Here is a 27,484-nt window from a genome sequence, read left to right on the forward strand (position 1 = left end):
CAGCTTCAGAGCCTGCGTTGGTACAGACTGAGCTCTGTAACAAGTGAATCCAAAAGATTTTGGTTCAAACACAGTAGACATTTGTTTCTTGCTCATGTAATAGTCCAGAGTCGTCTTCGTACCAGGGATGTGAACGGAATGGCTTTGCCTTCTGTATGTGCCGTGCGTGGCTCACACTGGAGCCATCCAGCGGTGAAGCTGCAGGCTCCCTCGGAGATCCCTCTTCCTGCCAACCGCACTCGACAGATGAAGAAATGGAGGCTCAGAAAGGGGGAAGTGACTGCTTGGGACAGCCCACATGTGAGTGTGTGTCAGGTGATGTCCAAACACAGCAACTTCAAGGTGTCCACAGAGCTTCCGTGCCAGGTGCTGATGGCTGCCCTGCTGTGTCCCTCCTCCACACACAGGGGGTGTGACGTATTGTGGGAAAAAATGCTCTTGATCCCTGGGATGGGATTTCAGAGCCTCACCGTGGGATGCTTTGTCTGACCTGGATGACAGATATGACAGAGGTATGCGAAGGGCCATTCTATGCACGAACCTGACGGCAGAACCCAGAGTTGTGTCAAAACAAACTCTGAGCTTTGGATACAGTTGTCTTTTTTCTGGGTCACTGGTTGCCATCTGCCATCTGTCAGGGAAGAAGGTTGAATCTGCGAGGGGACTTTTCTTAGCTGTGGTGGGTTGATGTTTGCCTGAGACTTGGGACCTCTCAATCTCTAAGCAGCTACTGAATCAGTCACAGGTCCGTGTGGGAGATAAGAGGCTTTTGCTTCAGACTGTTCAAACCCTTCACATCCTATTCATGTTTCCTGGTATGAATTCTGGTGCATGGCCTCTTAAGTAAAAGCATGGACTTTCTCTTGCAGGGGACTGGATTCCAGCAATTCTGAGCACTGAGGTAGGAAAGAGTGGGCAGAGGGGAGCTTTGGGCTTCTTTTAGGAACCAACACTTTCCTCCAAGCTTTATGGACCCCTAGGACTCAAGTCCAGAATGGCACTGGATTCTTGTTATGTCCGAAACGTAAGGGCCTTCCCACCATCTATCTTGCTTTTAGCCAGAGCATTTACCCTTCCCTCCTCCTTCTACCCATCCCCAGGGTCACCTAAGTGGGTCAAAGGATTCTGACATCTCAAAATCGAACTCTCTAGGTTTCTTTATTGGTCATTCTACGATAGGTTGGCAAGTGATAAAGGGAAATATACATTCAAATGAGTGCTCTTTTGGTATCAGTTGATATTAAAATGTGATTTTTCTCCTTAGCATGTTAATATGATAGATTATTGATAGGCTAGATTATTAATATGGTTGATAGACTTTCAAGTATTGAACCTACCTTGCATCACTGGAAGAAACCCTTTTTAGTCCTGGCGTGTAATTATTTTTATATATTGCTGAATTTTCATTGTTAATATTTTAAGAATTTTTGTATCTCTATTCATGAAGGAGATCTGTAGTTTTCATTCTCTGAATTGTATTTGTCTGAGTTTGGTATAAGGGTAATTTTGGTCTTAGAAAATGAATTGGGAAGTGTTCTATCCTCTATTTTTTAGAAGAGATTGTATAGAACTGGTGTTAATTCTTATTTGAACAATTCAACATAGTACTGGAAGTCCTAGATCGCTCAAAGATGAGAAAAGGAAATAAAAGGCATACAGAACAGAAAGGAAAAAATAAAACTATACCTATTTGCAGATGACATGATGGTCTACATGGACTATCCCAAGGAATCTACAAAGAAAAAAATCTCAGAACTAATAAGTGAGGACATCAAGGTCACAGGATACAAGATCAACATAAAAAATTCAACTGTATTTCTATAAAATAGCAATAAATACATGAAAAACAAAATTAAAAATACAGTGTCATTTACAATTGCTCCAAAAAAGAGAGATGCTTAGTGTATTAGTCTGGAGAACCAGGAAAGCTGGTGGTATAATTCAGTCCGAATTCAAAGGCCTGAGAACCAGGGGAGCCGATGGCATAAGAGCAAGACCCTGTCTGAGCCTGAAGGCCTGAGAACCAGAAGCACCAATGTCCAAGGGCAGGAGAAGACGGATGTCCAAGCTCAGGCAGAGACCAAATTTGCCTTTCCTCTACCTTTTTGTTCTATTCAGGCCCTCAACAGATTGGATGATGCCCGCCAGCACTTGTGAGGGCAGTCTATCTTCTTCACTCAGTCTACTGGTTCAAAATGCTAAGCTCTTCCAGAAACACTCACACAGATGCAGCCAGAAACAATGTTTCCCCGGCTATCTGGGCATCCCTTAGCCCAGTCAAGTTGACACATCACACTTAGGTATAAGTCTAACAAAATATGTACAGGACTTATATACTTAAAACTGCAGAAGCTGATGAAAGAAATCAAAGAATATCTAAATATCAATCAATGAAGACATGCTATATTCCTGGGTTGGAAGTTTTAGCATTATTAAGATGTCAGTTCTCCCCAGATTGATATACAGGTTTAACACAATTCCTATCAAAGCTCCAGCAAGACTTTTTGTAGTAGAGACAAGATCATTCTAAAATTTATACAGAAAGACAAAGGACCTAGAATAGCTAAAACAATTCAAAAGAAGAGGAAGGAGGAGAAGGAGAAGGAGGAGGAGGGGGAGGGGGAGAAGAGGAGGAAGAAGAAGGGGAAGAAAGTGAGAGGAATCAGTCCACCCAATTTCAAGACATTATATAACTGAGTGATATTGGTGGTGAGATAGTCACATAGACTAGTGGAACAAAAGAATCCAGAAACAGACCCAAACAAGTACAATCAACTGATTTTTGAAAAAGATGTCAAAGCAATTCAATGGAAGAAGAATCGTCTTTTCAACAAAGGTGCTGGGGCAATTGTATATCCATAGGCAAAAATATACACCTCAATTTAAACCTCACACTATGTACAAAAGTTTAACTCAAAATGGATCATAGATAATTGTAAAATATAAACCTATGAAACTTTTAAAAGAAAACATAGGATAAAATAAGGCATAGGGCTTGGTGAAGAGTTCTTACATATGACAAGAAAAGAATGATCTATTAAAGAAAAAAAATCAATAAATTGGACTGCATCAAAATTGAAAATGGCCCTGTCAAGAAAATAAAAGATAAGTGCCAGACGGGGAGAAAGTATTTACAAACCACATATCTGACAGATGGTTCATATCTAGAATATATATTTCAAAAAACCTCTCAAAACTCAATAGTAAAACAGCAAACAATACAATTAGAAAATAGACAAAAGCCATAAAGAGATAGTTCACTGAAGACCGAAGAGGGCATATGGATGGCAAATAAGCACATGAAAAGATGTTTAAAGTCACTAGCCATTAGGGAAATGCAAATTAAAACCTTGATGAGCTCTATCACGACACATCCATTAGAAGAGGTAAAATAAAAAAGAGTAACAATACCAAATGCTGGCAAGGATGTGGATAAACTGGATCTTTCATACATTGCTGGTGGGAATGTACAATGTTACAGCTACTCTGGAAAAGAGTTTGGCGGTTTCTTACAAAACTATACATGTGCTCACCCAACAACCCAGAAACCACACTCCTGGACACTTAACCCCAGAAATGAAAACGTATGTCCACATAAACTGTACAGAAATGCTTATGGTAGCTTTATTGCAATACCCAAAAACAGGAAACACCTGGAATGTTCTTCAATAGGTGAATAACTAACTGTGATACATTCATACCATGGAGTACTACTCAGAAAGAAAAGAAATAAACTATGGATGCAACCAACAACCCAAATGAACTTCAAGGACACTATGCTGAATGGAAAAAGCCAATCTCAAAAGTCGCATGTTGTATGATTTCATTATATAATGCTCTCAAAGTAACAAAACTATAGAGATAGAAATCAGATTAGTGTTTGCCATGTTTTATGAATAAGAGGTAGCAGGAGAGAAGTCTTTGTGGTGGTGAAATAGTTCTATATCCTGATTATAGTGGTGTTGACACAAATCTACACATGTGCTAAAATGGCATAGAACTATACACACACTATACCAATGTCAATTTCCTGGTTTTGATATTGTAAGATAGTTATGCAAGATATAACCATTGGGGGAAACTGGGTGAAGGATATACCAGACCTCTTCATAATGTTAATATTTTTCAACTTCCTGTGAGTCTATAATTATTTTGAAATAAAAAAATTTAAAATATTTACATACAAGAGAAAAACAGTCTCTGACCCATCATAAATGTTTCTAAGTCTGTTGTTTATGCCTGTAGGGCCTTGGCTTTAAAAAATGGATTAAAATTTTATTTTATAAATTCAAATTTATAACATTTTCTTATGACGGATTACAGATACAGAGATTATATTGCTGCTTTCTAATGTGTTAAAATTTGTTGTGCACAATGGAATATTACTCAGCCATAAAAAGAAATGAAATGGAGGTATTTGTAATGAGGTGGATGGAGTTAGAGTCTGTCATACAGAGTGAAGTAAGTCAGAAAGAGAAAAACAAATACAGTATGCTAACACATATATACGGAATCTAAGGAAAAAAAAAAAAAGGCCATGAAGAACCTAGTGGCAAGATGGGAATAAAGACACAGACCTACTAGAGAATGGACTTGAGGATATGGGGAGGGGGTGGGGTGAGATGTGACAGGGTAAGAGAGTGTCATGGACATATATACACTACCAAATGTAAAATAGATAGCTAGTGGGAAGCAGCCGCATAGCACAGGGAGATCAGCTCGGTGCTTTGTGACCACCTAGAGGGGTGGGATGGGGAGGGTGGGAGGGAGGGAGATGCAAGAGGGAAGAGAAATGGGAACATATTGTATATGTATAACTGATTCACTTTGTTATAAAGCAGAAGCTAACACACCATTGTAAGGCAATTATACTTCAATAAAGATGTTAAAAAAAATTTGTTGTGCAACATATTTCAAATTGCATGATACTTTTTTACTATAGGTTTTTCAAAGCTGTTATTTCTATTTAATGATATAATGAATGTACATAGTTTAAAAAGTTAGTAGTATCCCACCTCTCTCCATGTCCTTAGCTCCATTCCCCAGAGACAACTACCCTCAAATCCTCTGACTTCTTTCCCCTACATTTACCATGTCTCTAAATAATATGTTTACATGGATATTATATTATTTATCAATTATAGACATTAGTTCATGTTTTGTTGTGGTAGATGTGTACTGAACTCTCCTACAACCCTCCCATTGTTTGTCCTGGAGTTAACAACTGCCTTGTTTTTCATTTGCCTGCTTTTCTCCCTACCGATGTCTACAGGTTTTCTCATATGCTGTCTCTCCTGGTTGCTTTTTAGGACAACTGGATACATTTTCCTGGGACTTCTCCTTATTGCACTTCTGGATTGAATCCCCTGCTTTCTGGATCCTGTGTGTTTCTCTTTCTTGTTTTACATTTGCTACCTAAACAAAAGGTGTGTAGGAGGTATAACATGTGAGGTATTGGGTATCTCAAAGTGTCTTTAATCTGCTATCCCTTGACTGATAATTTAGCTGGGAATAGACTTTTAGATTGAAAATGATTTTCTTGCAAAATCTTGAAGGTCCTGAGAAGGATGAAAGGAGATCTTGTGTGGGAAAGCTCTTTGCCAATGCAGTCATATAGAAATGTGTGACAGTCTTCTTTACTATATTGGTATCCTTCTTGTGGTCCGCACCACATTCTATTGGGTGTATTTGAATACTTGTTTCATTTTCTCTCGTAAGCTGAGAAACGTGAAGGTATAAGCCCTTGGAAGTCAGAAGCACTCGGCCATTTCTTTGTTGCTGTATGAATTTGTATCCCCATGGTCATATGCAAGAACCATCCCGCTATTTTATTTTTGTAAATCAAATTAAATATGGCTATGAGCTCCCAGTCACCATGGTTTAGTCATTGCCTGGAGCAACCTCTCCTTAGGGTGAGCAAGGACGGTTTACACAGACCAGAAACTTCAGCAAAGCTTGTGTTCTTCTGTCCCATATGGTCACTGTTGGAGCCTCAAGTTCAAGTCCAAATGTTTCATTCCAAGGAAGGGTGGCTCCTCTTCCTTCACGCCGAGCCAGGCTCTGAGATCTTTTGCAATAGTTCACAAGGTCTTTAGAGCTTGGGTTTCAGTCCCTGGCACCCATGGGCCACCCTGTAAAGGGTCTCGCCCCCTCCTGAGGAGCTGCATGGAGGTGGGTGCATGTTGCCGTGTCCTTGGTGTGCTGTAGAGGCTTGTACTGGCTTGTGAGAGCCGACTGTTTGCTCCTCTCTTCCCAGCTTCCTATGCAGTGACATGAAGCTGGTGGCCTGACATCAGTCATGGTGGAAATATTTACACCACAGAAATCGGTCAACAGTGCAAATCAGGACCCATCCCCACTGCCCTGAAGGCAGGTTGTTCGCTTCACCAGCATAGCACTACCTCTCCCAGCACCCCTTGGCTCCCTGTCTCAGGGAGACCTGGGTCTCTCAGAGGGTTGAGCCTCTTCCTGTCCATCCCAGAGCCCCTGCCCACGCCAGACAAGCCAGCTCTCTGTGCCCAGAGCCTAGTCTTGAGAAATTAAAAGCCTCTCTGCGTTCCCCTGGGGCAGACGTCACGGAGAGTCCTGCTGGCTCTCTTGAGAGAAGAAAGGGGAGATTCCTCTCATTTTGTTTTCTGCAGCTTCCTCTTTCAGATGAGTCTGCAATCTCATCAAACACCACCAATTTGCTCATTTTAAAAATCCTGCCACATTCGAAGTCCTCCCCGCAGTGCCTGGCACTGTGCTCTGATCTGAGCAGAGTGAATGGATAGTGGATGGAGGGAAGTTCAACCTTCACCGCTCACGGTCAAGTGGGCAATGCTCTTGAAACCTCCCCACCCCTGCAGTGCACACTCCCCCTGGGTCCTAGGCACCCCCCTTGCTGCAGCTCTGCCCTGACCTCTTGCCTTCTGTAGCTCTTTATGTAACCAAGTACTAAATGTTCCATCTGGGAGGCTGGCTCCAAGGAATTTCTCATTTTCAGATATTTATGCTTTAAACCGAAGACCAAATATTGCTGGTTCCTGTCTCCTGTCTCTTCACGGCATCATTAGTAGTTTTCAAGAGCTGCATTCTGTAAGTGAATCTGCCAGCTTGTCACTGGTGAGTTCTAAGTTACCAGTGACACTTGAAGAAATGCCCAGAATAACTTCAGCCAGCCAGCAATACATAACCAGGGAGACAGAAGCTCAGACACATGAATTTATGGAGACAGTGGGGATCTCATCTATAAAACCCCAGTAATAGCTGGTATCCTTCTCCAAGGAGATAAGAAAACTATTGTTGCTTCCAACTACCTTCTCAGCACTCCCGTGAGGAGGAGGACAAGCAGAAGTTAGTGCTCTCATGTTGCGTGGGGACCCTGAGACGGAGGACATTATTAAAACCTAAAGAAAATTAAGTAATATATAAGTGAGAGTCGCTTAAGTGAATATTTACAAAGGGAAGTAGTGAATCATTTATTCATCCATTCATTTATTCAGCAGGCTTCCATGAGCATCTATGTGCCAGGCTTTTTGCCAAGATGGAGACTGATACAACAGTTAATGAAACAGGACTCCACTCTCAAAGAGCCCTTATTCTGGTAGAAGAAGCAGACAGTTAAGCAAATTATTTCAGTGTTATATGCGCAAGGCCGCCATGTACAGTTGTTCAGGTGCTTCACTGCACAAACGTGCTCAGCTGACGGGGCAAGTAGGACCTGAAATCTAGTCCTTGGTCTGCTTGCTGGGCCTTTGCCCTGGTGAGGAGCTGGGTCTGCCTGAAGAAGGGGTACTTTTTCCTAGTGGTGAAAAACATATATAGGTAAGCCCTGGTCTGGCCACAAGACCCTAGCCCCACATTTTTATAGCATTATCTTCTGTAAACCATTCCAGATGCTAATCATAAATAGATGTCCTGATAATCAACAGCAGCCACCTGATCTGGGTTCTAGATTTTACTCTGTCTACATTTTACCCTGTCCCTGTGCTTCTTCCCCTCTCTGGACCTCAGTCTCCTCTCTGCAGTGTAGGGGTGGGCAGGATGGGTGTAAAGACCCTTCTTGCATCAACAGTCTAGGTGAGTACCGTTCCTTGCAGAGCACCTGCCAGGCGATGGTTCCTGCATTTACACCTGGGGGCTGGATACAGGCAGAGAGAAATGTCAGTAAAGGCAGGGTATTCTAAAGGGGGACCTCTGCTAACATGAGTCTGGGACTTGAAACAAGACAGAAGGGCTGCCTGAGCTCCAGTGTCCAAAGGGTGGACTAGCTCATGCCCCGGTGCTGGAGGCCATTCTGGTGGCAGGGCGACTGGAAGTGTAGGCCAGTTAGAAGGCTTGAAGGGTGGTGACTGGCAGATGGAGATCAGCAGGTGGCCTGGGGCAGACTCCAGCTTGTGGGTTCCAGAGGCTTCCTGATTTTTTCAGGAGGGCAAAGGTCAGACTAAGAAGTCGGCATCAAAGCAGGGACTGGGTCAGCACGGACACAGGGGCCCTGGGGACATTCAGCCCAGCGTTCCCTGAATCTGTCTAACAACGATGGGTCTCACAGGGATCGGGTACCAGCTGTGCCTGCCAGGACCCAAAGTGGCCAAGGACAGAAGGGAGGGATGGGAAATGCCCATGACTGAGGCAGAGAGAGTGTGGTTTTGTGAGCAGACACCTGAGCTCAAACCCCAGCCCTAGCACTCTGCAATTGGGTGACTTTTTGGACAAATCATTATTTTTAAAAAATATTTATTTATTTCTTTTGGTTGCACCGGGTCTTAGTTGTGGCATGCAGGATCTTTAGTTGCAGCATGTGGACTCTTAGTTGCAGCATGTGGGGTCTAGTTCCCTGACCGGGGGTCGAATCTGGCCCCCTGTGTTGGGAGCGCAGAGTCTTACCCACTGGACCACCAGAGAAGTCCCTGGACAAATTATTAACCCTCTCTGAAGCTTCGGTTTCCTCATCCATAAAATGGACACGACAGTCTTGGCTTTGCACAGTGGTTGCGAGCACGAGCGGTGTTGGACACGGAGTCCTAGCACAGGGCCTGGCTCAGAGTAGATTTGTCTTAAATGACAGCTTCTATTCATCTGAATGAGATTATGCCAGAGCGCAGTACAGGCATGACTAGCGAACAGCTTTCTGCCTGGCAAAAGGGGACATTCCACCTGTCCCCCAGTTTATTAGCACGCCTCCCTCTGCCACACACCTGGATGAAGGGACACAACGTCTAGCTTCTGTGACTCCTTCCTTTACGAGAAAGAATTCTAAGCGAGCCCATCACCAGGTTTGTCTTCTAAAGACTGTGACAAGCTGTATCCAGGGTAGCTGGAGATGGGATTTCTATTTTGGTTGTCAACAGTATCAAATAGATACTTGGAGCAGGCTGTCAAATCAGAATTGGACAGAGAGGACAGGAGATTCGTGCTGAGGCAGGAATCTCAGAGCTTTGTGAGGGGCACATTCAGAACACCGCTGTGCACCAGCACGTCCGGGGGTCGACAAAACCGACACTCTGGGACTTTCCGAAAGAGAGTGCCTTTAGTGACAAGAGAGAACACGTGGCTGTCACAGTGATCAGAACCTTGGGAGGAATGAAGCCCAGTCCCGTACCCTGTACCGTGTAGAAAGCCTCTCTCATTTGATTCTCCTGCCAACCCCGTGGGGGAGATGTTGCCCCCATTCTATAGACAGAGAAACTGAGGCTCAGAGAGGATGATAATAGACAAGTCAGGGCAGTACAGTGAGGAAGGGGTGACACCAGGACCCGAACCCAGGAACCTGCTGCTAATGGTGCAATCGTTTCTACAGAGACACATTGTGAAGCCCTGGGGTCTGCGTCTTGCAAAGTTTCAGCTGTGGGGGAACAAAGCTAACGATGCAGGTCTGGGTTTGTCCCCTCTCTTTTTGTTTCTATTTGTTATATTTTCTATTTTTTGACCCAGTATGGGAACATTAAACCCCCACGTTCTGGCACCTCCTGAAGACTCTGCACAGCCTTCCCTGCACCCCCCAGAGGGGCTGAGATGCCTCATTATACTCTCAGAGGCCCCTGTGGTGTCCTTGGGCAACCTGCACCACAGGTGGAGTGACTTCATGCGTTGCGGAGTGATGAGTGTAATGCCTTCCTCACTGGACTTCAAGCTCCCTGAAGGCAGACCATGTCTCTCTGATTTACCCCAGTGCTTAGAGTGATGGCTGGCACACAGAGGTTGCTGAGCCAAAGATGACGGCTTCCATTCGGAAGAGGAATGGAATTTGGTCCAGAGGAGATGGGTGGCAGCCACTCCAGATGGAGAGGCGAGCCTGGGTGGGAGAAAGGTCCAGGCTGAGTGTTCACCCCATCCACACCCTCTCAGTATGGAAAGCACAGAACCTTACACAGAGAAGGTACCATATAATGATTGATTGAAGGAAGGAGGGAAGAAAGGAAGGAAGGAAAGTCACAGCAAATTCTGTTCAGGGTTCTCTGTTCCAATTAGTTTCTTTGCATGGCTGGTTTGGGTGTTATTGGCTCAAGCATACATGGTTTGAGGGGCAAGAATGCAGAGAACTTACAAGGGGCCCCCAGGCATTATGTATTATTTATTTATTTTCAATTTATTTATTTATTTTTGGCTGCGTTGGGTCTTCGTTGCTGTGCGCGGGCTTTCTCTAGTTGTGGCGAGCGGGGGCTACTTTTCATTGTGGTGCGCGAGCTTCTCATTGCGGTGGCTTCTCTTGTTGCGGAGCACGGGCTCTAGGTGCACAGGCTTCAGTAGTTATGGCACGTGTGCTCAGTAGTTGTGGCTCGCGGGCTCTAGAACGCAGGCTCAGTAGTTGTGGTTCACAGGCTTAGTTGCTCTGCGGCATGTGGGATCTTCCCAGACCAGGGCTCAAATCTGTGTCCCCTGCATTGGCAGGCAGATTCTTAACCACTGCGCCACCAGGGAAGCCTCCATGTATTATTTATAAATATTCCATTATCCTAATTAGGAGAACTCCTGGGCTCTGGGCCTGGGTCACTTGGGATCCCAGAGTTCAAAGATTGGACACTGGCTTAGGGGTGGGGTGGGAGGAATTGGGAGACTGGGATTGACACATATACATTATTGATACTATGTATAGAACAGACAACTGATGGGAACATACTGTATCACACAGGGAACTCTACCTAATACACTGTGGTAAACTAAATGTGAGGGAAGTCCAAAAGGGAGGGGATATCTGTACCTGTATGGCTGATTCATTTTGTTGTGCAGTGGAGGCTAACACAACATTGTAAAGCAACCATACTCCAATAAAAATTAATTTAAAAAAAAGATTGGACACTGGCTTAGACTGATGAGAATGGTGATTGCATAGCTAACCTCACCCTGTGGGGATCCGAGCTGCTTCAGACTCCCTTGCCTCCAATCTGAATTGGGCCAGTGCCAGGGGCATGGCTTCGCTGAATCTGCAGAAGGGGATCTGGGGTGATTAGACTGACATGAGGCTTCTTGAATATATCCTGTTAGGGCAGGATGCCTTAAAGTGTGAGTAGCAAGGGAATCAGACTCTTACTGATGGTAAGGAGAATGATGAAGTGGATCAGTGCTATCAAATGTGTGACCTAGAGTAAATGGTAGGTTTTTATCCAATTCCTTTCCTGCCACAGGACGTTTGCACATGCTATTCCCATCTCTGGCCCCCCTTTCCTTTTCTCTGATGATTGGCTCCTTTTTGTCCAATTGGCCTCAGCTTATTTGTCTTTCCTTAGAGGGGCTTTCTGTGACCACTCTGTTATAAATAGAAGTCCCCATATCCCTTATTCTCTTTCTCAGCCCCTTATTTGTTGCTTTCATTATATGTATTAGAATTTGTAATCATTTTACTTATTTGTCTGTTTACTTGTATTTTCAAAAATTTATTTTCCCCAGTAGATTGTAAGCTCCATGAGGACAAGACTCATGCTTGTCTTGTCACCATTGCCTTTCCTCCTCCACCCACCCCAGTGCCTGGCAGAAAGTAGATAGCCATCAATATTGGTACGATGTTTGGTTGATTGAATGAAAAATTATGTAACTGATCAAGATTGCCCTTGAACTTTGGCTTCCAGGAAATTCAGAGCTAAATTTGTAATGCAGCTTTAGTAACTGTCTGGGTCCTTAAGATGAGCATTTCTGGGGCTTCCCTGGTGGCGCAGTGGTTGAGAATCTGCCTGCCAATGCAGGGGACACGGGTTCGAGCCCTGGTCTGGGAAGATCCCACATGCCGTGAGCGACTGGGCCCGTGAGCCACAATTACTGAGCCTGCGCGTCTGGAGCCTGTGCTCTGCAACAAGAGAGGCCGCGATAGTGAGAGGCCCGCGCACCGCGATGAAGAATGGCCCCCACTTGCCGCAACTGGAGAAAGCCCTCGCACAGAAACGAAGACCCAACACAGCCATAAATAAATAAATAAATAAATAAAATATTAAAAAAAAAAAAAAAAAAAAAAAAAAGATGAGCATTTCTGTGTGCTTATTTTTTTTATCTGACTTCACCTCCCTCAGTGGATCTTTTTTGTATTGACCCATGTAACTGATGCTTATCATTTATGGTAAGAATCACACTTTCCCTCATGATTGAAAGCAAACATGATGTACATTGCAGGCTAGGCAACATTATCTTTGTATAATTTCCAGAAAACAGAACAGTATAAACAACAGCAATAGCGCTATGGCAAATGATGTTTTCTCTTCATTGGAACTGTCCTTCAGCAAGAACTCTCAGGTTAGGCCCGATACCCTAGAGGCTTGGGGCTGGCAGGGGAGCCCTGTGACAAGTGAGGGTTCTGCCACAAGCGGACAAGGGCTATGGCTATTCTGCATAGAACTTTTGTGGATATTAAGAAAAGGTGCCCCTTTGGGTGGATGCAACACTGTGCAAAGGCAAAAAGGTTGGCAAATGGATAGTTGGCTGTATTTCATCCCCCCACCCCCACCCCAGCCCCTTGGTTCAATGTCTTTGTGCAGTAAGCAACCTGAACCACTGTACATGGTGGCCCTGAATGGAAAGGTCTTGAAGGCTGGGGACTGTTCCTCTTGCCTTGGTAGTTGGACCGCTTCCTTTAGGGCCTGCCCAGCAGACAGGACTTCCTATAGTCTGTCATTGCTTCTCTCAATCATATTAGAGCCTGCTCAGCCCTTTGGAAAACATGGCTGGGAGGGGACAAAAGGGCATAGGCAGAAAGCAACTGTCTTTCAGATGTCTAGTATGCGCCAGCCACTGGGCCAGGTGCTGGGTATATAAAGGTGAGTACGACCTGGTTCCTTCCTCACAGTCTGATGAAAGGAACAGACAAGCAAATAAAACAGGAACAAATTCTCACAATGAAATGAGTGCAAAGATGTGGGAGCAGAGGGGAGCACATGACACTCCCACAGGAGTCATGAACAGCTTCTCACAGAACATACTCTATGACTTGGGCCTTGGAGGAGTTTCCAGGCCAGCGAAGCAAGGGAAAGGCATTCCAGGTAGGGGAAGAGCCAATGCAAAGGCACAGTGCCCTGAGTCTGCGTGATGGGGCTGAGGAACAGAGGCTGCTAAGGATGCACTAAATGTCCTTCTCCCACTCACCCAACTCACCCATCTCAATGTCACCTTTTCTGTGATACCTTCCTTTGCTGCCCTAAGACTCTTCCTTTATGTTTCTGACGTGCACACACTCGTCTCTTGTAGCACCTGGCACCTCGTACTGCAGTCATGTACACCCCTGCTCTCTCACAAGAGCCTGGGCTCCCTGGGGGCTGGGGCAAATCTTGCTTCTCCTATGTGTCCTCTCCTCTCACACAGTGCCAGGCACAGGTCAAGGGTTGGGGAAACGTTTTGTTAAGTGAATGAATGAACAGTGTGCCTGAAGCAGAGACAGTGCGGTGAAGCGGGTTTGAAAATGAGACTAAAGAGAAATGCCAGGTCTTGTAGTGCCATGCAAGGGGGTCTGGAAGACAGGCATCAGCAGCCATCACCCATTTTGGCTGGAGGACAACCTCAGGGTCAGAGTCACACCTGTTCTGCAGTGGGTATTCAATCTGGCAGGCAGATTTTGGCAGTAGGACACACAGGGGGCCTCTGACCCTCTGGATCTACATAGGTGCCTGAGTGCACAGGGGAGGGTCCCAGGGAAGCGCCCCCTGGAGGTGGGAGAAGCCCAGGGCTGCCTCACTAGGGTGTCTTTGAGCCTAGATAACAAACAAACGATACTGCCTTGTATTATCTCCGTTGATAAAACGTCCAGAAGTAAGAGAGCTTTCAGGTTAATACAACTCAAAAATACAATCATATTATCGAGGTTCCTCCCATCTCTCTGCCTCAGCCTCCTCCAATCATTGTTGACCCTCATGATTCCAAGATGGTGGCAGCAGCTCCAGGAATCACCCAGGCCCATCAGTGCTCATTGGTAGAGGAGAGCCACGCCTTCCAGGAGTCTCCTTCCCAGGAGCAAAGAATCCTTTCCCAGAACTCCCTGAGCAGACCTCCCCTCACATCTCATTGGCCAGAATTGGCTCACATGCTCACTCCTACACCAGTCACTAGCAGGAGACTGGGAGCTCTGTGATTGGCTTAGACTCACCACTCCAGTTTACTGGCCCTGCAGCCGGTGGTGCGGTGGAGCGGTGGATACCCAGCCACAGAGGACAGTGACCCAACTTCCAGACCTTAAGGTGGGGTGTGTGTGTGCAAGGTTGAGCAGCGACCCCTCGAGGGGGTTCAGGGAAGGGCATCCTCCAGGAGAACCTTGATCGCATTAGAGGAGAGGGTAGCATCCTAGGATGGTTCCAGAGGGCGCACGAAGAAAGGCTTCCCCTGCTGGGCTCGAGTGCTACATTAGCTGCTGGCACAGTGAGGTCCTGGCCGTGCTGGGGGCTTGATGACATAGCAGTCTGGGCATCGAGGGGGCAGGTGTGGCTGAGGCCTGGTCTGTAGGAGGGAGGCGGTGAGGGCGCGGGAAACTGCACAGCCTGTTTCAAACACTCAGCCCACACACCACACACGCGCATACCCGTACACGCACACAGCCTTGCCGTTTACAATCGTAAACTCCTCCTCTTTGCCCAAGCAACGAAGGAGAGGCCCTGGCTCTTATTCAGAGAGATACAGAGGAGTTAACTGTATCTTACTACCCTTTTGACATCTTCAACTGGACGTCTCAAAATCCCCCAGTGCCCACCCGCTGGAATAGCTGGGGACTGACTGGGCCCCTCTTTCTCCATGCTGGTCTTTCCAGCAGGGTGGCAGGGCTTTTTACATGACGGCTAGCTTCCAAGAGGACAAAAGAGTAGAAGCTACAAGCTTTTTAAAGTCTGGGCTCAGAAGTCCTGGAATATCCCTTTCCCCCCCCCCCCCACCCCTCCCGGTCAAAGCAAGGCATAAGGCCAGCCCAGAATCAAAGGAGAGGAGAAATAGACTTCATTTCTTAATGGGAGGAATGGCGTGTGCACACAAGGATGGGACGGATTGTTGGTGACCGTCTTGGAAAACAAAAGCTCTTTATACAGAATTGGTGAGCAAGAGGGCAGGGGCTCAAGCCTATGCCTGTATAATGCCAAGTCCACATCTCCACATCCCCGATCAGATCATGGACTTTTCCAGCTGGGAATGACTCTTGAGATCACGCAGTGGCCCACAACCCTCAATATCTTAACCTGGGGTTCCTCAGAAGCAGACCCTGAGGCCCAATTTGAGTATCAGTGGCTTATTTGGGAAGAAGCCCTGATAGGTAAGTGGAGGAGTAAGATGGGGAAAGGATGGGAACCATTAAATAAACAGATGACATTGTGGCGACTAGAGCTCAGTCTTTCTGGGGGACTTCTGGGAAGTGGTGTGGAACGCCCCTAAGGGGCGGGAAGCTGGGGTATCCATCCTCCCATTGCCTACTCTGGTGCCTAGATCTCATCCCAGGCTCATGGAACTGGTGCTTGAGTTCCTTTTTGGGCTGGTTCAGGACACCTTCATTCACTCCCAGTTCTAGAGGCTTCTTATTGGCTAGAGAGGCCGTACTGGTGCTTACCCTGGAGCCACATGCCACAAGCTGGCTGAGCTCTTTAGCAGATGATAAAACTCCAGACTTTTCCAGGATAACAAGTAGTTCCTTCTGCTTGTATCCCTGAGCTGTCCTTGCCTGGCTGTAAGATCTATAATTAGAACTTGTGGTAGACTGGTACTTTGGTAGCTGCCAAAGAACTATGCCTCCCAGTACAGTAAGTCCCCTACATACGAATGAGTTCCATTCCGAAAGTACATTCGTAAGTCCAATTTGTTCATAAGTCCAACAAAGTTAGCCTAGGTACCCAACTAACACAATCGGCTATATAGTACTGTACCGTAATAGGTTTAAAATACTTTTCACACAAATACTACATAAAAAACAAAGAAACACACACACAAAATAAAGAAAACATTTTGACTCTTTCAGCACAGTACCTCGAAAAGTACAGTAGTACAGTACAACAGCTGGCATCCAGGGGCTGGCATGGAGTGAACAGCAAGAAGAGTTACTGACTGGAGGAGGGAGAGGAGGTGGGAGATGGTAGAGCTGAAGGATCGTCAGCAATAGGAGATGGAGGGCAAGTTGCAGTTTCACTCACGCCTGACGTGGATGGCACAGGTTCTGGTTCCTTGCTGGATTCAGTTCTATCTACCCTCTTGAAAAAAACGATCCAGTGATGTCTGGATAGTAGCTCTTTTTTTCTCATCATAGATGATGCGGTAGCACTGGATTGCATTCTGAATGGCTGCTGCAACCTTTGTATACCGTTCTGCGTTCAGGTCCTGTGCCTCAAAAAGTAACGGTGCCTCCTCAAATACAGAAAATCCCCTTGCCATTTCCTGTGTCGTGAATCTCTTTGGTTCTTCAGTTACTTCTTCCTCTTGTCTCTCTTTGTCCTTTCTCTGGGCACATTCGCGTCTTTGAAAGTTTGCAACTTGAAGGTTCATACGTAGGAGACTTACTGTACTCATATCCTGGTGTGGTCCCCTCCCACATCGATTCTGAGCTTGGTTATGTGACTTGCTTTAGCCAGTGGGACATCAGCAACTGTGGTGCACACAGAGGCTTGATAAGTAAATGCTTTTCTTCTTGCAGTCCAGCTGCAATGTTGTAAGGAAGTCCAAGCCATCCTGCTGGAGAGAGAGATCATATGAAGAAAACAACACATGGAGAGAGAAAAAAGCCACCCAGCGTAGCACTGGGCCATTGGACAGGTGAGTGAGGCCTTTTTGTACTTTCCTACTCAGCCCAGTCACCAATGCAAGGATAGCACATGAACAAAAGAACCACCCACCTATGCTGTGTCTGAATCCCTGACCCTCAAAATCTCAAGCAAACAAAGATGTTTTTGTTTTACGCCACTAAGTTTTGGCGTAAAACTTAGTGGCGTACCATACCACATACCATAAGCATCTTTGTGGCGCCTGAAATTTACTGGCTCTGTACCCCATTCCTCTGTAAGTCGAGGGGATAGTAACCCAAAGACACTCAACACCCATCTCGAGGAAGTGGGGAATGAGGGCAACCAACACCGCCTGTTTCTGGGCTTGATAGGAGTGGCAGAGAGGTAAGTGCCTCTCCCCTATCCAAATTAAGATCATCAACTAAATAAATCCCCCCCAACTGATGAATGTACCCAGTTCAAATTGTATTAATAAAACCTAATTTGTTTTCCCAGTTTTATGGATTAAATTCCCCAGTTCTGTTATTTATTCCCACCACCTTTTCTTCTTGAATCACAAAATAAATGTCAATTTCAAAAGTTAGATGGTGAATATTCATCTCTCTCCCTAGAATATTGTGGGTGGGAAGCTTTCTTCCTGATTTAGAAGGGGAAAAAAACCACATTTTAAATATGAAGTATACATAAAGGAAAAAGAAATGGGAAAATTATTATAAAATAGTCTTTTTTTCTCTTATTCCCTTTTTATCCCCATTCCCCACTTCTCATTACCTTCTTCCCCACAGGAGACCATTCTAGTGTATTTAATGTGTATTGCTTTATATGTATGCGTCTTGTAAATGTGCGCCGTTGTTGGGTACATATGTATTTTTAATTGTTGTTACTGGTGTTATGTTATAAATCCCATTGTTTCTTTCTTGTTTTCACTCGCTCTGTGTTTCTAAGATCTATCTATGTAGTTATATGGACAACTGACCTTTCGATTTTAACTGCTGTAGAACGTTCCATGATGTGCATCCGCCACACTCCACCTTTTCATTCTGCCAGGGATGGACACCTTGATGGCCTCCAACCCCTGGCCACGTTAAACAATGCCATACTAAGCATCCTTGTTCATGTCCCTTTACAGACTTGATAAAACCAATGTTCACGCATTTTATTCACAAATTGCCGTGTGTGTCCACATGCCTTTAAATTAGGTGCAAAAAGAATCCAGTAAACATACAGATTTATAAAGCTGAATTTAGATTTCCTAAATTCTTTCTTTATTTTCATAATGAAAATGTTCAAAAAGCTGTTAACATTATGACTTTGAAAACATAAAGAATCACTTTTTTTTAAATTTATTTTTTATTTTTTTGGCCACACTGCCAGCTTACAGCATCTTAGTTCCCCGACCAGGGACTGAACCCAGGTCTCCTGCAGTGGAAGCTTGGAGTCCTAACCATTGGACCGCCCGGGAAGTCCAACAGAGAATCACTTTAGAAACAAATTATTTCCTAATTAGTAATAGCCTGTGAAGAAAAAAAAAGCACATTAAAAAAATCAAATCTGTTGTATTCATTTAAAGCAAACACACACTCACGGTAAAGTCTCCCAAGGTTTGTAGAGTGAGTCCATTTTTTTCCAGTTGAGCAGTATTACAATTTGTTGGAAGGGCTGCTAAATCACGAGCAAATGGATGAGACAGGTGCATGTGGTCTCTGTTTCTGCACAGCCTGCTTCTGCGACAACAGCGTTCTTGTTCTCTTTTCAATTTTAACTCCTACTTGAAAGGGAATAAAGACACAGACCTACTAGAGAATGGACTTGAGGATATGGGGAGGGGGAAGGGTAAGCTGTGACAAAGTGAGAGAGTGGCATGGACATATCTACACTACCAAACGTAAAATAGATAGCTAGTGGGAAGCAGCCGCATAGCACAGGGAGATCAGCTCGGTGCTTTGTGACCACGTAGAGGGGTGGGATAGGGAGGGTGGGAGGGAGGGAGACGCAAGAGGGAAGAGATATGGGAACATATGTATATGTATAACTGATTCACTTTGTTATAAAGCAGAAACTAACACACCATTGTAAAGCAATTATACTACAATAAAGATGTTAAAAAAAAAAGAAAGAAAGGGAAAAAGTCAGACACATCTCTAGATGCAGCATGGGTCTCAACCTGCCCTCTTTCCCTCTGGGAAGTTACAACTCTTACACTGTGAATATCGCTTACATGTCAAAATATCCAACCAATTCAAAAGATGGATTTTTCAATACACTCTTCCACCTTGTCCAGGCCTGACGTTTTTGGTCCATGTTCCCCTTTGGATCTGGTATCTCCCTACTTAGTGGCAGTTTGCAGCCCAAGCTGGAGACCTGCTTGCTTGTGAGTTGGTGGCCATTCCCTGGTCATCTCCATGGGTGGGCAGTTTTTTCCTTTAAGTTTAGCAGGTCTCTGTTTGTTCTCGGACCCAGCTCCATTTCTCTTAAAGGAGTCCAGTGGGGCAAGGGACTTGCATATCTTGAATCTTTCTCTCTGAATGAATCCTTCTCCAGCTCCCCTTTGGACATGGAGCCTTTGTGACTCCTGCAGTTACAGACTTAGGCAAAAATAGCTTTTTGGAGGTTCCTGAGCCCTCCGTAATTGCTGGGAGAGTGAATAATCTAAGCTGTGGTTTGGTCACCCCTCCTGCCTCTCAGTGCACGTGAAGACCAAAGGGTAGCCCCCGCTCACCACAACTAGAGAAAGCCTGCGCGCAGCAACGAAGACCCAATGCAGCCAAAAATAAATAATAAAATACAATAAATACATTTATTTTTTTTTAAAAAAAGAAAGAGGGTAGGAGAAAGAAGTCATCAGTAGATTGGAGAATCCTGGCGACTATTTATACAACCTCAGAATAAGGAAAGTTCTATAAGCACAGCAACAAAGGCAAACACCATACAGGAAATATTGATAGATTTCCCCAAAAGCAAAAGGGAGACATTTTTCTGTCTATAAACCCATCAAAAACAAAACTTAAAGGCAAAATAAACCTGGGGGAAATATTTATAGCATATATGCCAAGTTGTTAATATCAGTATATTAAGAATTGTCACAGACCAATAAGAACAAAGATGAGACGGATGTTGAGCCCCAGAGAAGGCACCATTGCTTGAGGAAAGTTACCGGCGGCCTGCTAATATGTTGACCACATCAGACCCCTTCTTCGCCTAAAGGGACAGCAATCTGTGCTTTTTAGATTTTTACCTACGGCAGATAAGGGTTTGCCTGCCCTGTCTACAGTGTGTCTGCCAGCACTCCCGTCTGTGGACTGGCAAAACTGGCGTGATATTCTGAATAACATGGGCTCAGCGTGAGTGACTCATCTTTTGGAAAAAAGGAGGGCTGACAGTGGCACACACAATGGGTTCCACTGGTCTTCCTCCACACGCCGGAAGGAGCCAGCCTAATGTAACAGTGGAGCGCTCTGTCCAAGTCTTAGCCGAAGTGCCGGCTCTGAGACAACACCCTGCAGAGCCTGCAGGGCGAGCTCCAGGATGCAACATGAACCGATGAGCTGTTTGCAGAGCTGTGTCGCCAGTAGCTAGAATCCACAGGTCTGGGAGGAAAGGAGAGGCTGCTATTTTCTTTCTTTGTGGCTTTGATGGTTGTTGACACTGTCATTGCCGTTATCTTTATAATGACTGTCACTCCTTGTTTTTACGAGTGCCAGAGCCAGCACTGCAGCCTGTGCGTCCCCTTCCTCCTAGGTAGCGCTGGGGTGCTGCAGCATGGCAGGGGGTCTCACCACCACACTTAGCACCAGAATTCAGATCCTTGTTGCCCCCCGCCCAGTGAGAGATCCAACTCCAGAATCCCAGCTTGAGGGCCTGCTTCCTAGGGCTACTTCTGGTGCCAAACATCCTAGTTTGGGTTCCCCACCGAGCAGACTCTTGAGACTAGACTGTGAGAGTGAGTAGTGAATCTGGGAGTGATTCCAGGAAACACCAGCAGGGGAGCGAGAAGGTGAGACAGGGAAGGGAAGGGGGTCCATACGGTGTGTGTTAATGACCACAGGTCACCACTGTGGGCAGTGGGAGATGATGTGGAACGTGCCTTGGAATTGCTCCAGTCTCACTGGAGGGGCCTCATGGCTGGGGTAGTTATCTACCCGCTCCTATTCATCACTAGTCAAGACTGTCCCTAAGGTGCCCGCTCCTCAGAGCCTCTGACCTTCTTGGAGAGTGAGCTGAACATGTTCCCCCAGCCTTTGGGCGGGGAGTCTCTGGGGCTGGAGGTTAGAAGCCGCCCAAGTACACGGGATGGTGATTGTTAAGGTGATATGACATGTCTGACTTGGGATGTGTGTAATTGACCCTAATGACCACGAGGTGCTGGGGCTGCTGCTATACTGGGGGACAGTGGAGAGCAGGTCTGGAGCCCAGAGAATTCACTGGAGTTTTGTAGTGTTTCCAAGCCTGGTGATAATGGTGAGTGGGGAGTTTCAGCGACCAGAATCCCACCAGGGCAAGGCAGTTAAGGGCTCAGACCCTTCAGTGAATAGCTGGGTCACCCCAACAGGTAGGCAGCATAGACCAGCGTGCTGGCTGAGGGTGAGGGAAATCTAGACTGACTGGTAGAGGAGGAGGATTATGGCTTCAGGACCAACTGCATTATATCTTGGGAGAGACCGTGGTTGGCCACCACCTTGAAGGGGTCTCTGTGAGGAAGTGACCTTGCTGGAGGATTTGTGTGGATCTGAGTGGTACGGGGGGCAGCCTGGATGCTATGCCCGTCGTGTATCACTTCAGATCTTCTCAGCCTCAGCTCCTACTCCATCCCCGCTGTGGCGGGCCGTTCCACACTGGCTTGACCAGTTTCATGAAGGTACAACCTGAAGGCTCCTTTCCTGTGACCCGTGCCAATGCTTCTTGCTTCCTGCCTCAGGCCCAGGAAACCCAAGGATCGTGCTCAGGACTCATACATGTATAACCTGGATGATCAAGGCAAGTTGACTCTCATGATCAGTGGGGGACAGAGCCAATGGATACAGGCTTCTTTGATCTCCAGGGAAGATCGTTCTGGATGCATTTCATTGGCTCCTCAGAAGGTTCCGTGGGACTGAGCACTGTTGCCCACATAGGTGGCCAGCTTGATAACACATCCTTGGATCAGCTCTCCCCCCTTCCCCATTTTACTTCCACTGTCCTTCACTTCTGTTTCTTGGGATTAATTCCCAAATAGACTATCTTCATGGAAGCTTTGGGGGGAATCCAGGCTAAGATACTTAAGGTCCCGTGCACTTATGGAATTAAGCTTCCATTATAAGTCATTTCTGTGTTCCTTCGTTTCATTCATATGAATCTGATGATGAATGGTTACAACATCAAAACTCAATATCTTCCCAAACTCCTCCCCAGACCTCAGGCAAGCTGTCCACTTTGCGGCTCCATCATTGTTTACCCTGACATTCCTCTGCACATGGGTGTTCTCAATATCATTACATAGAGCGGTGGTCCTCCAGCGAGGGAAAATAGTGCTAGTTTATTGTTGGCAGTTAATTCTCTGTGGGACTTTGACATTTCTGCCTGTCTTACAAGCCAAGGCTTCTCTGTTTGCTCCAGACTGTTGTTTTTCAATGATATCTACACAGTGAATGGCCTTGGAAGATAAAGACTGTGTTTGCCTCTGGAGCAAAGGGCAGGCATGTTTACTGCCAATTAAAAAAGATTCGGGTTCCCTAAGTTCAGGGTTCCTGTCCTCAAATGCAGGTGTCACTTGGCATTCTTTCTGTCACCTAGATCTCTTTATGTCATCCTGTGGAAGCAAAAAATCCAACCAAGCAAAAACCCCCACAGTCTCTCTGGCTATCGCTATTACTATGAGTCCCCAAGTCCTTTGCTCTGACCCAGGAGACCTGTGTCTTGTGCCAGCATCCATGGAACTGTGACAGGCTAACTTGGTAGATTGCAAGTAGGATAAAATCTTAGACAGTTCTTCACGGTTCTTGATAAGTGCTGTTTTAGTCTTTACCGAGACCCTAAACCCACCTAGTTAAACTCCCACTGTGTTCTTCCCTCAGCCTTCTGTTGTTGCAAGAATTCCTTTGGCGGTCACTCAGCCACTTTTTATTGAGGCCCTTCTGTGCGCCTGGCCCTCTTCTAAGGCCAGGGCGAAATGCAACAGACAAAATCCTCACCCCCTTGTGACTTACATTCTAGTGAAGCACTCATCTGTGCTATTGGCTTTCTCTCTTTGTTTTGTCCGTCTCTCTCTCTCTAGATAACGCGAACCTAAATTCACCAACAATACTGATTCTATTTTTTCTTCTAACTTTGAGACCAACCATTCCCTCCTCCAGTGAAACGGGTTTCTTCTCCGAATTTCCTCTCACATCAGTATGCCAGCTCCTCCCATTCTGAAAGCGAGATCCTAGATTCTTGTTCCTTACTCAGCCACCAGCTCTGTGACCTCGGACATGTCCCTTTCGCTTTCACAAGTCCTCAGGTCCTAATGGGTGCAATGACGTGTATCCTGCTGAGTCGCTGGAGGGGCTGGAGGAGGCCCTGTGTGTACAATCACCACATCTCTGTGCAACACACGGGGACCCTTCAGTCGCTCTCCCCATCCCAACCCTAGTCCAGTCCTCAGTAAGGACTGGTTAGAGAGACGGAACCCAAGCGCTTCTAATTTTCAAGGTTTCTCTCATTTCTGACTCACGGTTGCTCAGACCTCATGTTGTGTCTGCCCTCCTTTTCCACCCTGATTTCCACAGTCTGCTCAGCTTATTCTTCCCGTAATATGGTGCAAAAACTAACAACTCCACACACAGAACATGGCTTCCTGCACTGAGCAGCAGCTCCAGACACTTCATCACCAAGTAGATTAGAATAACACTAACTTTTGCTACCATAGCAACTGCTGTTGGTTGCGCAATAGCCGACTTTTCAAAGCTACTTAAAAATGCGCAAACTATTTTGCATAAAGTGGCTTTACATCACCAAGAGTAGTGGCTTTCCTTTCCCCACGAGAGTCTTCTTTAAGAAATTAAAAATTTTCCCCCTTAGAAGAATTTCAGAATTTAGTTTTAAAAGAACCATTTTAAACCAAAGTTTTGCCAGTAGTTTCTTCATGCCCTTGTAAAGGCAAATACAAATTAAAAATAAGAGGCTTACTCCTCCCTGTTGAAGCAAGAGGAGACTTCTCCCCTTCCCTTTTCTTAGAGCATTTACTTTGGAAACTTGTAATTGTTCCTCTGTCTCTTTGAAATGTATGCAAATCTTTTTAAAAAGCTAAATAAGCCTCTTGCCAGGTTTATGAGCAGGAATGTCTTTCTCAAGGACCTGGGAACCATCTCTCTGAAATGCCAGCCTTGAGGAAAATGGTGCCCTTATCTCCCTGTTTCTCTGGGAGGGCAGAAGCCGCCAAGCTGCAAAACTACCTCCTGTCATAAAGGTAGGAGAAGTTAATTTTTCCTTTGGATAAATCCAGTTAGCTAACACAGGTGGTTACCCCAACTACCAAGTGAATTCATCTTAAGTTAAGATGAATTATGTGTGGCCAATGATGCTGTCAAGTCTTTTTTACTTGAGGGCTGGTTATTGTTTATCTTCAGACCATGTATGTAATTGGTTGGATCTGCTCGGCTGTATAAAAGGACGAGACTCCTTTCTGTCTTTGCCGTCTCCTAGCGGGTTGCCTGAGAGGCGCATCGCATTCTGGTTTAATGCTTATTCAATAATAAAATTGTTTTCTTTCTTTTCTTCCTTGATGGAGAGGTTTTCTGGGTTGGGAGGAGAATTTGTTTTTAATTCTATTTCCCCAACGCCCACCAGAACCAAACATTTAAAACAGCACTCATGGAGGATATCATTATGGTGTTTTGTTAAAAGCTCTGGAGGAAGTTGCCAGCGAATTATAGGAGGAGAAGGAAACTGTATCCAGCTTTCCCTTCATTTACTCTGCCCCAAGGAAGGTGAGGCTTCCATTCAGAATCAGCCCTGGAAGCGGTCCTCCGGCAACAGCCTTGGGAGATTCTGGGGTTCCGGACCAGATAATAGTGGAGGGTCTTTTCCTTTGCCTTTTTTAGGAAAACAAAGAATCAACACCTAGACCTGAGATGCTAATTCTGCAACCCATCTCACAAGTTAGGGAACACCTAGGTACCAGTCACAACTCCAGGGGGCGCCATTCCCACTGTCGCCTGTGTGGATGACACCCCTGGGGTCTTGCGGTGCCAGCCTGCATCTCTCTATATTGTGGCCATGTCCCTTAAAGAGTTTATTTCAGAAACCCTGTGTTCAGTTCATCTATAACCACCTACTGCCACTGCCTGAGAAGGATCCAGGGAGAAGTCCAGATAGAAAACTCCAACATCCCAAGAATTGATTCTGCTTCTCTTGTCTCCAGCTGACATTTTTCTTCTCTTCTTTCCTTCCTTTCTTTTCCTAACCTCTCTCTAGCAGAATACAAGATCTTTAAGAGCAGCAACTTCATCTTCCTGTTGACTCCTGAACCCCCAGCATGCATCAGTGCTTGGCATGCAATAGACCCTCAACAGGCGAGACCAGCACACTTGTTTTCTTGTTTCCTTGGTTGCCATTTAGCACTATCTTCTCAAAGTTTTGAAAGAGACTTCTGTATTTCTGAGCTCAGCTTCCTGCCTGGCCTCCAAGCCCCTCAGATATTTCAGGTGGCGTCTTTTCACATTGAGCTGTTGGTCCATTCTGACTTTTATAAACACTGAATAGAATTACATTAAATCTTTGAAAAAAAATCTAAGGTAATCTCATGTTTCAGATTTCCCACGTTTCCCACTTTTCAGATGTCTCCTGGTGGAAGCATGTTTTCTCAAGCTTTGGGAAACTTGATGACCTGTGACATTATGGAACCAGGAACTTAAGCCAGTGAGGCTTTTCCCAAGGGACGTATTGAGAACTGAGCTGCCCTGAGCTGTTGACATTTAGACAAAAGGCAGAGAAGGGGCGGCAAGGAGAGTCCAGAAGCAGGCATATGCACCTGGGCTGATGTCAGAGCCTGGCCCAGACCCCAAGTTACAGGCCTGCCCAAAAACTGGAGAGAGTGGGGTTGAGATGTTTTGAACATACAGGATTGCATTCCAAATGCATCCTCAAGCAAGAGAAGTAAGTTGCCAGAAGCTCATATTAGGAAGCGAAAGAACTTCAAAAAGCTATAATACTGTGGGGGAATTTTAAACATTCACATTTCCTAAACTAGTCTTTCTTCTGAGAAATGACTTGTCTTTCAAAACCATATGGCAGGAGCACACTCAATGTATAATAAAATCCTTGGTTTTGGTAATTATGATGAAGCTGTTGCAGTGTTAAATGATGCCACCTGATGGATTGTGAACACGCAAGTGCCACAATCAGCAGTAGCTGGGAGTTTATTATTTTTAACAATCTCTGAAGGCCTGAGAAGGAATGAAGCAAGTGCCAACGGTTGCTCTTGGCCAGCTTATGGCTCAGAGAAGAAAGAGGGAATGAGGAGGAGGACGAGGAGGAGGAGAAACAGGATAAAGAGAAGAAAATAATATGGAGAGGGGGCAGAAGAGAATCTATTTTTTTCTTTTGATAAAAGTCATTATACTGTCAACAGAAGGTACTTTAAGTAGAGACTTGATTTTTCATGGAGCAGACACAATTTGCGTGAAGAGACGGTCATCTTTTGAGTGCCACCTCCTGGTATAATCTCCTTTTGGAGCTAAGGTGTCAACACCAAGCTCATGGGGGGCAGAAGAGTGGCAGGGGCAGGGAGGGCCATGACAGAGGGGGCTAAGCTTCAGTGGGTGAACATATTTATTTATAAGAAGTGATCCCCCTTTTCCTATCACCCCAGACTATATACACACATTCAGGAGTCTGTCCTTCAGGGGGAAAAGAAATACAGTGGAGGGGCAAACCCCCTCTTGGTCTCGCCTGCTGCTCCCTTGCAGTGTACTCAATAAATCTCGCTTTCTACCCTCACTTCTGGCTTGGTAAATTCTTCTACCAACCGCGTTGCTGGAGCCATTGCCGAACTCTGGAATTTTGGTGGTCCATACGGGGAAGCCTTTCTCTCCTCTCTCTGCCCTTTCTGATCCATCTTCCAACACGTAGCGATCGGCCTGCTGACTCAGGGCAATAGAAGGTCCCCGAGTCAGCAGGTACCCTGAGTCAATTGAAGGTACTCCTTGGTGGGACCCGAAGGCCTCCGGGATAGGACTCCGACTCCCTAAGGGGTACATTCTGGAAATGGTCTTTTCTCCTCTTCAACACTGCCCACGGCCTGAGGTCCCTGGAAACTAGGGATTGTGCGTCCTGGACTAGGTGACTCTTTGGCAGACCTGAAACGTGGTCCCATACCAACCGACCGT

The 27,484-nt window shown here is 45.6% G+C and overlaps 1 long non-coding RNA gene across 2 annotated transcripts in view; it reads left to right on the top strand.

The window, feature by feature from the left end:
- Nucleotides 1-27,484, top strand: part of LOC114236020 (uncharacterized) — a 53,922-nt gene that overhangs the window by 10,984 nt on the left and 15,454 nt on the right. For both annotated transcript variants that reach the window (XR_003622063.2, XR_003622064.2), the window contains exons 2-3: nucleotides 5,310-5,426; nucleotides 17,054-17,172. This is a non-coding gene — a long non-coding RNA (uncharacterized LOC114236020). The remainder of the gene's footprint in view (nucleotides 1-5,309; nucleotides 5,427-17,053; nucleotides 17,173-27,484) is intronic.

This window comes from Balaenoptera acutorostrata, chromosome 3, assembly GCF_949987535.1.
Source record: "Balaenoptera acutorostrata chromosome 3, mBalAcu1.1, whole genome shotgun sequence".
Classification (NCBI taxonomy): domain Eukaryota; kingdom Metazoa; phylum Chordata; class Mammalia; order Artiodactyla; family Balaenopteridae; genus Balaenoptera; species Balaenoptera acutorostrata.